The following is a 15730-nucleotide window of genomic DNA, read 5'->3' as shown; positions in this document are numbered from 1 at the left end:
AGAGTTCAGTGGTTGTTCCTGGCAGGAGCATCTGTCTTCCTCTGTAAAAGTGGGGCCACTATTAACCTACCTCACAAGGGGTATTGTGATGATTAGCTAAGGATACAGCATTTTGAAGGTGTTAAGTGCCGAGTATTATTGTTGTATGCAGTGTTGTTGTATCCATATTGGTCCCTGGATGTTAGAGAGACAAGGTGCGTGAGGTAATATCTTTTATTGGACCATCTTCTGCTGGCGAGAGAGACAAGCTTTCAAGCTTACACTGAGCTATAGCTGTGAAGAGCTCCTGTGTAAGCTTGAAAGCATGTTTCTCACCAACAGAAGATGGTTCAGTAATATTATTAGTGTGAGACACAGGGGTTGCAGTTAGAGAATCACAAAAATTGTAACATATCTCAATCAGTGTGGGGTTATAAAATAGCTTCAAGGAAATACCGCATAGTTAGGATTTTTCAACAAGCTTTAACATTCTGGGAGACTAAATGAGAGCAAAATACCTTGGTTGTCAGCCATCAGATTTTGTACTGGAGAATTCCTGTTTTCTCAGCTATTGAATAAAGTTGACAGATGACAGCACTTCCTTTCTTAATAAGAGAGGACCTGAGATTCTGTATTTTAAAAAAATATATTTTGTATAAGATGGCAGAATAAAAACTGTTCATGGTCCTTTAGTCAACGGGTAATGATGTGATAAATAGAGTATATCAAATCTGGGTATCTAGCAGACTACTGCATCTGTCTGTGTTCAGTCTGGTTTAATGTAAAATCCTCATGTGAAAGGTTAACAGAAGGAATGAACAGCACACTAATGAAGTATGCAAATGTGCCCTTGGACAGGATCACTGCTGTAAGTAGTGTTTGTAATACAGAGGCCAGAATTGTAGGCAGACTACGTAACACCAAAATCATCAATGGGTGACCAAAACCTGGAAAACCGGCAATGCTGAAGTGATAGCAGACAGCAACTTAAATAAGAGTTTGGAATGTTACCTGTCATCAGAAAGGGCTATTCTCATTATGGGCTGCACATGCAGGGGGTGACTAATTAGAGTAAGTAGTGGAGGTCCAGCTATAGGGTCTGGTGTATCTGTTTTGGAATACATTGCTTGAGTCTGGCCATTTCATAAACAGGCAAACTGAAAAAATATTGGAGGAAGTTCAGAAGAAAGTAACCAAACAGACAAGGGTGCTGACTGGAGTAGACTAGGAATGTTCAGTACGTATAGCTTACCTAAATGATAATGGATGGACCACCATGCAAGCAGGTAATGGCTATAACCACTAAGGGAATAGGATTTGATAGGATGATAAAAGGCCCTTTATGTAGGAGGAAATCAAGAAAGGGAACATATGTCTGGCTAGCAGGAAAAATTGTTCTGTATGGGCACCGGTAGCCTGTGCCAGGGTCTCCCAAAGAAATGGATCACAGACCCATTTCTTGAAACATTACATCTGGACAAAACAATAGAAAATGTACTGTTCTACCCTTACAGTGGAGTGGACTTGATTCTCTAAATGTGTTTTCTTTGGATCTGTCTAATCATATTTGTACCATTCACATTTTATAGAAGTAGTAGGGAAATCTTCTCTGCCCGTAGCAGCCCTAGGAAAATGTTATAAATCAGGGTGAATTTTTTCACATAAGCTGATACCCTTCAGGACCCTGAACATCAACTCAATAGAAGAATTGCAGAGAATTGGAACTTCAAAGGTGGTGCTTTGGGAGGGATTTCTAGCAGTCTCTGGCCTTTTTTGTGTGTGGGACTGGTCAAAAAAGATTTTATCTATGATAGTGTAACATAGGGTATCAAACTTTTATTGCTAAAACCCCAGGTTTTATGACTTTACATCTCACAGTGAAAAACGTTCAAAGATCCTCAAAAAGAAAAGGCAGACCTTTTGACGGAATTAAAGGTAAAACAACCCCTGTTTTGTTCACTGAATTGCTGATTTGGAGTGAGTGAGTGAGTGATACTTTGGTAACAACACTGTACTTCTAGTAAAGCGTAAGCATGCTTAGTGAAGGGTGCTACTTGGAGTTTTACTCTTTCATAGCTACAGTCTCAGGCTTTCAGAGTTAAGACTGAGCAGCGTTGGAGACAATTGTTGTCACCTAATCATCTCTGTAAAACAGTGCAAATCCCCCATCTGGTTTGGTATTGAAACTATCCCTTATTGTGCCAAATAAATTGGAAGGTGCATTCAAATTGCTAGGTTGGAAAGATGGGCTTATGTTCTAACCTTGGCTCACAAAACATGTACCGATGAGGGGAGGCTGTTCAGAAATATAGCCCCTTTTTCCCATCATTGGCCGATTCTAAAGGGCCATAACTCCTCTCTGCAAACATATTTGTAAAATGTCTGGACTGAAGGCAAGGAAGCCACCAAAAGGCATCCCAGTTATAAATAGCATGTGTCCTTTGTTAATTACAATACATACTCTTGTTTATGGAGGAGGGCGCACATGGCATTCCATAAAGGGGAAATTATCCTTAGAGTGAATTTTGTTAACTAATCTTTATCCCACCTGCTACCAAAAAATAATTGCCCCCTGTCCGAGTGAGGGTTAATCTTGGGTTAGTAAGTCTTTATTTGTATTCTGCTGCCCTTTATTTGTGTGACTTGCTTCCCATAAGCAAGGGCCTGTCCCTGTGTTGTACTGACCACTCTCAAGCCCAAGGGTAATAAATGGGAGAAAAGGGTACAGGGCAACTCACAGGATCAGTCCTCCATTGAATGAGCAGCTGGAGACAGTTAACCACAAACTGCATTGTCTCTGTCTGTTCCCTTTTCTTGAGTGACCTGTTAACAAAAGAAAGTTCACACTTGGTGAATGGTGTCAGGTGACTCTAATGTCTTCAGAACCATTATTAGCTATGATTTCATAAGGGTAGACTTTACAAAAAAGATGTTTAAAACAACTCCTTGAGGACTGTTAAAATACCATTTATTATCTCAAGAACTACTTCAAGAATTCTCAAGCAATCTTTGCTTTGGAAGCCTATAATAATTCTGCCTAAGCCATCAATGTCCATCAAGTCAAAGGCTCCTGAAGAAATTAGAGAGGCAGACGCGCTGACCTAATAAAGTCCTGGATTAGTAGTCTTGTATATGTGCAGCCAATCCAAAGGAAACTTTCCATGGAAACAGTTTATTGCCTGCACGAAGGAACCAATTTCGAAACCACATGAAGACTCTCAGGACACTTTACTTTAAAAAAGTAAAAGAAGCTAGATCACATCATGGTTACATTGCCTGTAAATCTTACGCTTCTCTTGAAACTAAATCCACTTCAGTAATATAGTGCTTTGGAACAGTACAATAAAATAGCGATAGTGTCTGTTTTTTAATTAAAGGCATTTTCTCCAAGTTTTGGATCTTGGCCAGGATAGGGTAATCTGCCTTGCTGTTAAAATCTACTGTATATGGCAGAAAAGTGTGGGCATAGAATAAGGTTGAAGGAGTTGTTTTTAAGGAATGTAGCCTTGAAATCACTTTTCCACCTATACTTCTCAATTGCCAAGGGCCAAATGTGTGATGAAGACCCAAAATAAGAGGAACAAAAACTATTGCTGCAGGAAATTTAAAATGCTGTGGGATTCAATCATTCTTTCTATAACTTCATTATTTTTTCTTTATTCCTGAGATAAGTAACTTTCAACAACACAAGTGAGGAGATGCCAAATTTATTTTGAACAAAGGAAACTTTAGAACTAAAAGGAGGGCATTTGAGAGACAAATTTTCAGCTTCCAGTTTAGCAGAGCCATTTTCTCTTTTAAAAAACAAAGTGGAGGGGTGTAAAAAGACGTGTCTGTCATCTTTCATGGCAGGTTGACCAGATAGCTGCAAACAGGCAAGATTTCCAAGGTTTGCAGCTTTGCATACAATAGACACCCAGAAATATAGTCATCAAAGCAAGTCCATATATGTGAATGGCTGTTTTGTTTTTCTAACCATTGTGAGTTTGTTTGGTGTTTGCTTTTCCCATTGGTAACACAAATAGTGTTCTTGTACTGAAACAGTGGTGAGATTTGTATTATCAGAGGGAAACAAGGCAGGGCTCTTTAGGTTTGTTGTTTTTTGGTGATCTATTTATTTTAGATAGCTTTGGGGATTTTTAGAGGCTCCCTTTGTTAAAAACACAATTATAACTATTTTTAAAATCATGATATCCATGGGCCATTGTGTATATAGATCCCTGCTACTGAAAATGTATCCTTTTTTTTATTACACTAGTTTTTTCCTCCTCCCCCCAATTTTGGAAGTATGTCTGTTTAACAAGAATGTTCTTTAGTAAGCCACAGAATTTAGTGTTTTGTAAAAGATTTATGTGCTTTAAAATCAATATGTTGTGGTGTATGGGTAACATACAATAGAGGCTTTTCCCTGCCAGGTGATGGGTTCAGATGGGTGGTCTGGATCAGTAGCGACCAAAAGTTACCATCATAAGACAGCCACACACATATGGCCTGTGGACTATATGAAATGAGCTGGTGGCTTCAGTCAGCTCCTAGTGGACAAATGGCCATATTATGAAACAAGCCACCACTCTTGGCAGTTTCAGTGGAGAGAAGACAAAGACTAAGTAAGCCTCTGATACTAACCTATCTTCTCATCCAGGAAGGTGATCCTCTCAGAGAAAAGTTAAGGCTCACTGGCAGAGGTGGTAGAGGGAATATTGTGCTGTCACTCCGTCCTATGAATAAACTGAACTCATTTTTCCTGTGCTGAGTATCCAACACCTTATACAAGCACTGAATTTACTCTAAAAATCAAATAATGGTTTATCAGGCCTATTGTTGATGAATAAAGCATCTAAGTACAGAGTTTTACTGTGACCTCTCATGGCTCAAAGCCGTGGTTCTCAACCTTTCCAGACTACTGTACCCCTTTCACGAGTCTGATTTGTCTTGCGTATCTCAAGTGTCACCTCATTGAAATACTACTTGCTTACAAAATCAGACATAAAAATACAAAAGTGTCACAGCACAGTATTGCTGAAAAACTATTTTCTTTCTCATTTTTACCATATAATTATAAAATAAATTGATTGGAATATAAATATTGTACTAACATTTCAGTGTGACACTTACCGTATAATAGTATATAGAGCAGTTTAAACAAGCCATTGTCTGTATGAAATTTTTGTTTGCATTGACTTTGCTAGTAATTTTTATATAGCATGTTGTAAAATTAGGCAAATATCTAGGTAAGCTGATGTACCTCCTGGAAGACCTGTGTGTACCCCCAGGGGTGCATGTACCCCTGGTTGAGAACCACTGGGTTAGAGTGTCTAATACTTGTCCTAACACAGAGACACACACAAGGAAGTATGTACAGCTTTATGCTGTGCTTCCCCCCCAAAATGAAAAAGCCATAGAAATTATGATCCTGCATTTGGAGGGGGGATTTTAAATATCTAATCAGTATATAGCCTAAACTTATTGAAGAGTGGTGTGATAAGGGCCTGAGTAGAGAGAAAGGGCAAATTAATCCCATGACAGGCTGCACCTGGGGAAGAATCAAGGCTGATAAGCTTTTAATTGATGATGAAGCCCAGCTGGGCAAGGGACAGGAAGTTGCTATAAAACCAGGAAGTAGAGCCTAGTAGGGGATCTGGGGTGTAACAGGCCTGTATTCACACTCTCGGCTTAAGGGGGGGACTAAAAAGCCTGGGAGGGTTGCAAAGGAGCCTGATAGAGCTGAAGTAGGAAGCAGCCCAGGGAAACAACAACAGGGTTTGGGACTGTGCAGACTGGTTGCTGGGTATAGGTCCCTTGGCTGGAAACAAGGGGTGGGGAGGCCTGGGTTCTGTGTGAGTCAGCAAGTCACTACAAAGTTTTGTTAAAGTTGGCCATGCAAAAGTTCTTTCTTTGCACATCCCATTCACCAGTAGATGTCCTCAGTTACAAAGGCAGAGCTAGAACCAGTTTATTACGATGACTAAAATGACTGTGTAGGCTTCAAATCAACCCCATTTAAAAACTCTAAACTCTCTCGATTTGGCTCTTTAGTGACCCTTTACATACTCGCAGGCTTTGGTGCTAGGCTCCACTCTGATGCCCTACAGCCTTGCCATGTGATATGAAGGTGACAAATTCCTAATATTTAAGCTCAATTGTATAAGTAGATTCATCCAAAAGTCTTCATTTCTGACTGCAATAGTTTGTTTGAAATAGCAACATAAATCAGGGTGTGCTAGTAAAGAATTTATTTAAGAACAAACTTTTTTCATATTGTCCTGATACTTGGGGGCTGTGTCCAGGCTTCCCTACTCTGCCTTCAAGACTGGCTCTAGGTTCACCCTGTGTTCATGCAGGTTATATCCCCTTTACAAATGTCAAGTCTCCTGACCGTTGCTCTCCCATGATCAGCGCTAAGAGTATGTCCACACATGGGAGTGACCTGCCCAGCCCCGGTAGACAGACTCTCACTAGTGAGAACTGCTCTTTTTAGCATATTGGGATGTTGCAGTCTGGGCTCTCTCGGCCTAGGGGGTCAGGTGAGCTTGAGAGTCCAAGGCACAATATCCACGCTGCTATTTTTTTAATGCATTAGCTCGAGCTTGTCTACTCAGGCTGGGAAGCTCCCTCCAGCTGCAATGTAAAGATGCACCAAGAATCCTATGTTCTCCTTGTCACAACGATGACCATATTGCTCTTTCTGAATGTGAGGCATATCCTCTTTACAGTTGTGGACTCAGTTAACTCAGCATTGACTCCATGATAACTGGCAACCAATGATAATGTCCTATAGGGCTCTACTTTTCTCTCCATCTAGCTGTCGGCGACTGTTTTGTTTTACTTTAGCTGGTAGCTCCCTGAACAGGGACCTGTGAAGCACCATAAAAGCATTTATGGCCATGTAAAAATAACTCTTGCTCTGGCCTCATCTACAGGGTACATTTTATCTGATCCTGATGATGTTTGTTCCTAATGTAAGGCCCTGCTCCTGTTGAAGTCAATGGGAAATTGCCAGTGACATTAATGGGAACAGACTGGATCTGTAACTTCTCGAATGACCTTGAAGTCACTCCACCAAGAGAGATCTAAAATTAGACCTGCTGTAGCACTCTTGTCTTGTGCTTTCCTCTAAGAACAGGGGTCTTGAGAGCAGGCTTGGGTTTTTTGTACTACACAGAACAGAGCAGGCAGGAGAGACACAGGTGCAGTAAAGTATGTGTGTGCTTGGTGCCAGGTGGTGGTGGTGTCATGACACGTTAGTCCAGGAGGATAAACCTTCACATCTGAAGCACCTTGTCTCCTTGATTTGCTGCTGCTGTTGGGTCACCCAGCTCAGAAGTTGATATTTCAGCAGTGATGCAGCTCTCTGCCGTGGGAGCTGAGATTTAATACACTGCAGAGACAACGTGTGTTTTAAATGGCGTTTTTAGCTAGATTTCATTTTGACTTGTCAGCATCCTTTTAAATGACAAAATTGTACTTTTTTTTTTTAAAGATTCTGACTTATAAATCAAAAAGGGGCCTGAGCTGCAAAGATCAGATTCAGAGCCAAACTTTCCCAAAACTCTCTGAGGTTTTGGTCTGTTCCTGCTATATCTTCTTAAAGGCAGGGAGTATTTATTGCATCAAACATAGCTTCACAGGCTCACTTGTCAGAGTATCACTTAGAAAAGTGGGTTTTTGCCAGATTCTGGAGGCCACTGTGTCCTACATACACACGTCATGACACAAAATTGAGAATAAAGCTTTCCTAATGGTTACCAACTCCTTTCTAACAGAAAAGGAGCCAGGAAAAGATTAGCACCTCTGTTTTGTCCTTGCTGCAGTCTCTTTACCTTGTCCCAGCAGTGTAATGGCCTGCAGGGAGTCCCCCTGGAGCACTGGTAGTGTAGAGCTGGCTATGTGCTCCAAAACTGTCTCCTTTGCAGTTGTTGTCATGGCAGGCATGAGGCTGTGGGTTGCCAGGGCTAGAGGAGCCAGAGAGTGCTGTCATCTGGCTATTCTGTGCTGAGTTTGAGCAACACTCCAGATACACTGGTTCTAACCAGCTACAGTTCGGTGTCAAACAACCTGTTCCTGCCCAGCTTAAAACCAACTACAATCTCATGTAACTGAAGCGAACATGCTAGAGCTGGCACAGTCATGATTTAGGTCACGACACAGGGTGAAAGATTATTGGCTCTCAGTGGACAGTCAACAGAAATCTTTTCTCATCTTCCTGGTAATCTCTGCAGCATTTGTCACTATTGCCCAGGAGATGCTGCCATCCTGCCTGAAAGAAGTGGCAGAGGACTAAGGGAATGCGTTAACATGGGATGCACCCAATGAGCAGTAATTGGAAACTGCACCTGCACCACCATATCCTTCACTTGTGGAGTCTCTGAAGGATCACCATTTCCTCCCCACACACCCCTCAAAGGCAGAACAGCCTTCTACTTGCACCAACCACATGGAGTCATTGATCCGTTATCAATTGGGTGTGCTAGTCACACTCTCCTTTGTAGAGTGTGCCCCCCACCTCCAGCAAAGTCCCTAACCCTACAATTTAAGGCCAGAGTCCTCTACACAGGAGAAGTAGTTCCTACTCCTACTTTGACTTCAACATGACTACTCATGGGTGCTGGAGTGGGCCCTAAATTAGACAGCTAGAACATGAAGATAATGGACACTGGAAGGGATGGAGAGAAAGGAGTGAGCATGAGGGTAAATGTGAGATTCATATAATGATTTAAATCATACTCCTGCAGATATTTTAAAATAGCCTGAAGTAAGCTAGTCTTCCCCTTCCAGATAGCACAGGAATAGCAGCCAGCAGTGGAAAACAAGGCTGGAATCTCACTATTAAAATCTCGTCACTTTAACATGAATTATTGAGTCCTATTTTATTCACGTCTTTCCTTATTTGGGATGCTCTCACATGCCTCAAACATTCAGCCTTTAGCCTTTTTTGTCTAGTACAGCAGCTCAGTCTAGATTGATTTCTTTTGCTTTGTAGCTTTTGCAAGAATTAAACTTTAACTTCCACATTGTCCATGCTTCCCCTCTTCTGTTTTCCCACTTTCTTGCTTTCTAAAAATCTCCCAGAAACCTGTATCTTGAATGGATTTAATTTTCAAGAATAAGACAATGTGGTTAACTTACATAATTATAAAGCTACGTATCAGTATTCTGAGTGAAGCACTGTTTCTGTAGCAGTAGCTGAAGTTCAGCTGCTGCTGCTTGTGGTAGGGCTAGGGCAGATCAGCCCATTGTACCTCAAAACCTGCCAAGGCCCAAATGCGGGACAAAGACTTAAAAGGGGAAGGGGAAAGAAACAATTCATGCAGGGAATTGAAAATGTTGTGGTGGTATGCGTTCCATGTTGTGGAAATAGCGATTTCTGTAACAATGATCCTATAGTTCCTTATCCCTGCTGTAAACGTTTCAACAGGTAGAGTGAGAAGACAAGATTTGTGTGGAGTGTAGGTAACTTTAGGACTCAAGTGGATTATGTCCTTTGGAGAAAACTTAAGAGGAATGTGGCCCATGACTCAGTGATGCTTCCCCCTGCCTTGCTCTCCACTCTCATCCACTGAGTGGGATCTCCATGCAGCAGGGAACCTGAACCTCTATTTATAAGCATAGGCAAAGTATGTATTTATATTTTTTTTATACAAATGCATTTATTCCTAGAAAATACAAAGTCTCTTGTGGAACTGTACAAATCCATCTGAGTGGCAGTTTTTAATGTAATCAGTGGGAAGGGTGTGAATAGGAGATGACTCAAACACGTGGCAGCTTGAATGGAATAGGACACGAATCCCTCAGTGAAGTCAGAAGCCTATAACGTGCTTTTACTAAACAACAAGGGCATTTAAAAACATTGCTTTTACTTCAGATTGTCTTATTTCCTGTAATAAATTAATATCCCAGCAGCAGGATTGTTTCTGAAGAACAACTATACTGGTGCTTTTGTAAACTCCTTCAGACTTACCTGGAAGTAAGGCTGCATTTAACAGAATCACTACCAAGTAGTTCCACAATCTTAAATGTGGCCTACCTGAATGCTTTCTATAAAGGCGTAAGCCAGGGCTGAATTTGGGCCTCAGAAGACACTCTATCTGTAGAGGAACATTTGTATTTATATATACGCATTTTTGCACTTCTGTTAAATTGAGATCTACTGATGAGAAGCACTACATAAATAGAGCTCCAAGTGCTTTAAGGAGATCAGTTTCCCCATTTGTAAAACTTAGGCACTAAGGTGCATGAGCTCATCTAGCAAGCCAGGAGTTGAGCTGGATATAGAAGCCAGGTCTCCTGAGTCAGTCCAGGGAGCTATCTACTAGGCACATTGCCTTGTCTTCAGTATATGTTTAATTTGGGAATTCAGTGCTTTGCGGGACTAGGGCAGGAGTGCTCAAACATGTGCCAGATCGAGCCCCAATTTTGTATTCTTTTCTACCTGGCAGTGACTTCATTTTAAAAACGGATTTCTTATTTTTTTTCATTTGTCAGTGCAACTGTCTCAAATGATGGCATCTAAGGTGCCATGAAGACTGGGGAAATGGGTTTGGTATTTAATTCTTCTTCTGCTGATTGGTAGCTCTGCAGCGGCTTATCGCAATATACTTTCAGTATCCCATATAAAGGCACAGGTTCTGATTTAGAAAAATACTTAAGCACATACTTAAAATAAAGTAGATTTCCATGGGAATTACTCATGCTTAAAGTTAAATACATGTTTAAATGCTTTGCTGTATCAGGGCCATAAGGCTCAGCATTTCTCAAGATAAAACCCCAGTTAGGGAAAACAAATGAGTCTGAAACAAAACACCTAGACATCCCAACCCACAGTTGGCAGGGGGTTGAAATAAAAATTCCAACAGCCCCTGTCACACCAAACACTAATCCTGAATCTCTCAGCTGCCTCTGGGGAAGGAGATGGGAAACTAAGTCTAACATGGGCCTTTCTACTGGGGTTTCAGTAAGACTACAGAACACTAAAATACCCTGAACCTTATTATCATTTATCAATATGTACAGGTTGAGCCCAGCTCTCAAAGTGATATTTTCAACCATATATCAAGCTACTGAAGGCTATCAAGAGAAACATATAACAATGAATAATATTTTTTAAAATAGCACTTAACTTGCACTCTCCAGGGATATTGTCTTGGTTCTCTTTTTGGAATAAATCTGCGGAACTGCTCCCTATAGCTGGAGCAGGAAACTACTAAATATAATCTCAGATACACTCTCAGAATGAGAATAAAATAAGATGCTTTTGGCTCAGAAGAGTTTCCCTTAAGTAGCACAAATCTAACCTATTAAATCTTACTTGCTTCACTTCTTTCCTGTCACTGTGTGTGTGAGGGTGGGGGGGTGTAGAGAAGCTAATCAATCCTGATTGAGGATAAAATTCTCAGTTGCCTAAATCCCACTTTGGAAAGTGATTTAGGCACTTCATTCCAGCTCCTCAAAGGCATTTTGGTATCTAACTCTCATTGAAATCAATTGGAGCTAGGCCTCTAAATTCCTGTTGAAGATCTGGGCTAGAGCTGAGTGGAAAACTGTTTTTCCTGGCTCACAATGTTCTTGAGGCTTTTACCATCCAAATTGGGATGAAAAATTAAAATCAAACTTTTGCAAACAAAACAATCAAAAAACAAGTTGGTTCAGGTCAGCTGACACATTGTTTTAATAACTTCAGAACATCTATTTTTTTTACTTTTTAAACCTTTTTAGTCTAGCTTAAATTTTGACAAGACATTCTTTGTTTAGAAAATGTCAAATATTTTGTTTCAAAACATCATAGAGAATTTTTCCATCAGAAGACAGTCAAAACCAACCCTGTGGCATGAACAGTTAAACTTTCAGAAAATCCGCATTGTTAGGGAGAAAAAGTCAACCAGCTCTAAACTGGGCATTTGGAGCAAGTCCATGGGACTTGAGCTCCTTAGCCACATAAATGTTTTTGAAAATTTTACCTCGAGCTCCTAAGTAAACTTTCTGATTTTTTTTTAAAAAGCTGAGCAACCAGCATTTTCAAAGAATCATTGAAATGAAGGAATCTCAAGGAGTCATCTAGTTCAGCCCCCTGCATTGACGCAGGACCAAGTGTAACTGCTCCATCCGTGACAGGTTTGTCAAACCTGTTGTTACAACCTCCCATAGAAGCCTGTTCCAGAGCTTAACTAACCTTTACAGTTAGCTTAGATATTATGAAAAACTTTCTAAATCACCCTTTGCACAGACTACTTCATATCCATTGACTGTAGGACAAGGAGAACAATTGATAACCATCCTCTTTATAACGATCCTTAACACTTTGAAGGCTAAGGGGGAAACTTGATAAATCTTTTGTCAAGACTATAAATACCCCCAATCTTTCCTCATAGGAATAACTAGCTAGGCAGTAGTATTGCTGAAAAGGATGTGTGGGTTAAAGTGGATTGCAATTGAATATGGGCCAACAGTGTGACAGTTTGCTAAAAAGGCTAACATCCTGGGACATCATATATAAGACAAAGTAATTCTCCTATTCTACCTGACATGAGTGAGTTCTCGGCTGGAACAGTGTGTCCAGTTTTGGGTGCCACGCTTTAAAAAGATGTGGACAAATTGCAGAGAGTACAGGAGAGAGCACAACAAAAATGATAAAAGGTTTAGAAAGCCTGACCTCTATTGATTTCATTGTTAGGTGCTCACCAATTCTGGAGTCCGCTCACTTAGATGAGTTTTGAATTAGGACTTAAGTCAGTGGAAACAATGCCCCCTGAAGCCTTCCACTGAATTCACTGTGCTTTAGAATAAGCCACTGTTTATTTAGGAGTCTACCAGCTCTGTATATCAAGATGCTGAGAACACTAGCCTCAGTCCTGCAGAGCACTTAAGTGTGTGTAATGCCCTGGACTTCAACAGAACTACTTGTGCTTAAGGTTATGTATGTATTTAAATACCTTATTGAATTGGGGCCTAGGTGCTTTTGCAGGATTGGGTCCAGGGCACTCAACATTCTGCAGGATTTAGGAGCCTAATTTTAGTCTATTTTTGAAAATCTCAGTCTTCCCTCCCAGTCAGGCCAGGTTTCTTAAGAACCACTCAGATTAAGTTTGGGTTTTTTAAAAAAGTTTTTTGCACCAAAATAGGAACAATGACATTCCACCTTCCACTGCACTCAGAGTGAACCTGTTCAAACCCCTGCTGCATGTGAACGGGGCCAGTTCTACCAAGGTGGGAGCAAGGTAGTTGCTCAAAGCTGTAAATAGCCCATACCACACTGTGTGAGTAACTGCTGCTGGGCAGCAAGGAGCAGACCTCTCAGCACCAGCCTGGCACACAAATCAAATTGGCTAGGTTTGCACTTTGAATTGTTTCATGAATGGTATACTAAATTAAGATTCCCCATTCTAATATCGACTTTAGCTTTAAGTATCACTGGTTTGTTTTTTCTACACCATAATTCTTTCTTGCAGATCAATATGAAGGGATATAGAGAGGGCCCCATCTGACTTTTTGCCAATCAAAAGATGGAAAAACATGTTTCTTTCTTTCTTCCGCCAAGATGAGGGCAAGCAAAAAGTACTTCCTGCTGTGTACACCTCTCCCTGGGTGACAGCTATAGTTCTGCTAGCCAGGGAGAAAAACAAATGGCCTCTTGCCCAAAAAAGTGCATTCATCCTGTGACACAAAAACAAGTGTGAGGCTAGAGTCCTCAATAGTGGAGGATGACACAATATTGATGTGATCATTACAATAGACACACCATAATAATGGGGAAAGGAAGTTTTCTCCCCCTGCACCATCTCCTCCTCCATCAGCTATTTATTCTTTCAAACTTAAAATAGAAAAACACTTACTGGCCTATATGCTGGGCCCCCAAAGCAGTACAGGATGGACTGCAGAATCTCTCTTGGGCCATTAAGCATTCAGTGCAGTTATTAGGAGCTACATAGTGTAGGAGGTGAGGAGAATCATTCGTGTGCCCATTCCACTCCATCTTGGGCAGAGACCTGTGCTTCCTTTATTTTCTGCCTCCTGTAGCAAGCTGCCTGTTCTGCTGAGTGGGATGGCCTGCCGTGAAGCTGGTATCTACACACACCCTTTCAGCGTTTGTGTACCCCAGCTGGCCACAGATATATCTTGCTATATCGAGACAATGGAGTGTCACCTGCATAGTGAAGGCTTCCTTAGCATACCATACTATCTATGCTTTTGTGTCCTGATTTTCTTTCAGCAATAACAGCATTGCCAACCTCAACTTGTGCAAAACTCATGAGTCAAGCCTGCAAAATCATGAAACTGGCTTAAAAATCATCACTTTAAAAAAAAAAAAAAAGGTGTTTTTTCTTTGCCATCTGGTTTCTGATCCTTTGGGGGTGCTTGGGTCACATTTCAAGCTCTTTTTATTCCCACAGCCAGAAACTTAATTACTTCAATGGAAGGGGAAATTCTCATCTATTCATGAGCCCCCAGGAACAGGTTCTTTAAGAACAACGCAATATCACAAGACTGGTGATTTTTATCACAAGTCTCATAAGAGCTGGTAACGCTGCTGATGCAAATTCATGCGGGAGCAGAGGAGGGGGTGTAAGGAGGAGAGAAAGAGAAGTGTGAGCTAGTAGACCAGTCCTGCTTGTGAAAACAGAAAGGACTCTTATCTTTCCATCAAATATAAAATAAATAAATTAACTTTATAACAACCCTTTCTGGGTTGCAGAATATACCATTAATTTTTATCCTTTTATTTACTTCTGCCTAGGGAAAAAAGGATCATTCCTCTTAAGCTCAGAAAGGCACGTTACAGACAACCATTACTAAACAAAACCTCTTATTCACATGCACAAGATATGGTGGGTTTAGCATATTATGAGGTCTTTTGTGGTGTTTTCAGAGTATAAGCAAAACTGGTCAGAAACTGAATTCCTTCCTGGCAAGAGTCTGCCATTCTGCTATGCAACTTCCAGGAGATTTCATTTAACTGAAACAACTGGGCACCAGACTGAACAAGGGCTTGCCTGAGAAGGTAAAGGCTACAGGGGTCAAAATGTTCGAGGACCTGGAGAGGTGGACACCTTTAAGGTCCTAACCGTACAAATAGATCCATCTGGGCAGTGTCTGCCCCCAGCATGCTGAGATCTCTGAATTGTGGCTTTAACTACAGTTGAGAGCTGCTTGACAAATCTGTTTGGAACTCACCTTGAAAGACATCTGACTTTAACGTGGCCTCTAGCCTTTAAAAGGCATCTGAATTTCTAATGATCTAATTCTAGTGTAATCAATTTACGACTACTTCCTGAAAGAACTGTGGGGAAAGATGCCATTGTTGTGGGGAAACAGTGGATGGCACTGTTGGTTTGCAGCTATCAATCAATAAGGGATGGAAGGCTTAAGAGGCAATATTTTAAAACAGATAATAATTAAACAGGGAAAAATGCAGTTGAGCCCAAGGCTCTCAAACCTGTGATGGAGGAGATGGGCATTCAGCTCCTATTTTGGAGATGCTGCTTATGAAAATCTTTGAGTGCAAAGGTGATGAAGAGAGCAAATGATCATCTCAAATCTACAGATTCAAACAAACTGGCTGTATTGATTTGGGGACTTGGCTGCAGTGGAATTCAAGCTTAGTTGATAATTAGGTTAATGACAGTCATTATAGCAAAGGAAGTTATGCTGAGGCACTGCAAGCAGAATGCTGAGATGTTTGCATATCTGTCCCAAATGGCTTCCTATGATTAGGTTGTGGTTTAGTCAGATGGAAGAAAAGATGTTTTTGAGGACATCT

Source organism: Emydura macquarii, unplaced genomic scaffold, assembly GCF_026122565.2.
Source record: "Emydura macquarii macquarii isolate MOO-44397 ecotype Brisbane River unplaced genomic scaffold, CSIRO-AGI_Emac_v2 contig_1253, whole genome shotgun sequence".
Taxonomy (NCBI): domain Eukaryota; kingdom Metazoa; phylum Chordata; order Testudines; family Chelidae; genus Emydura; species Emydura macquarii.
This window is presented reverse-complemented; position numbering follows the sequence as displayed.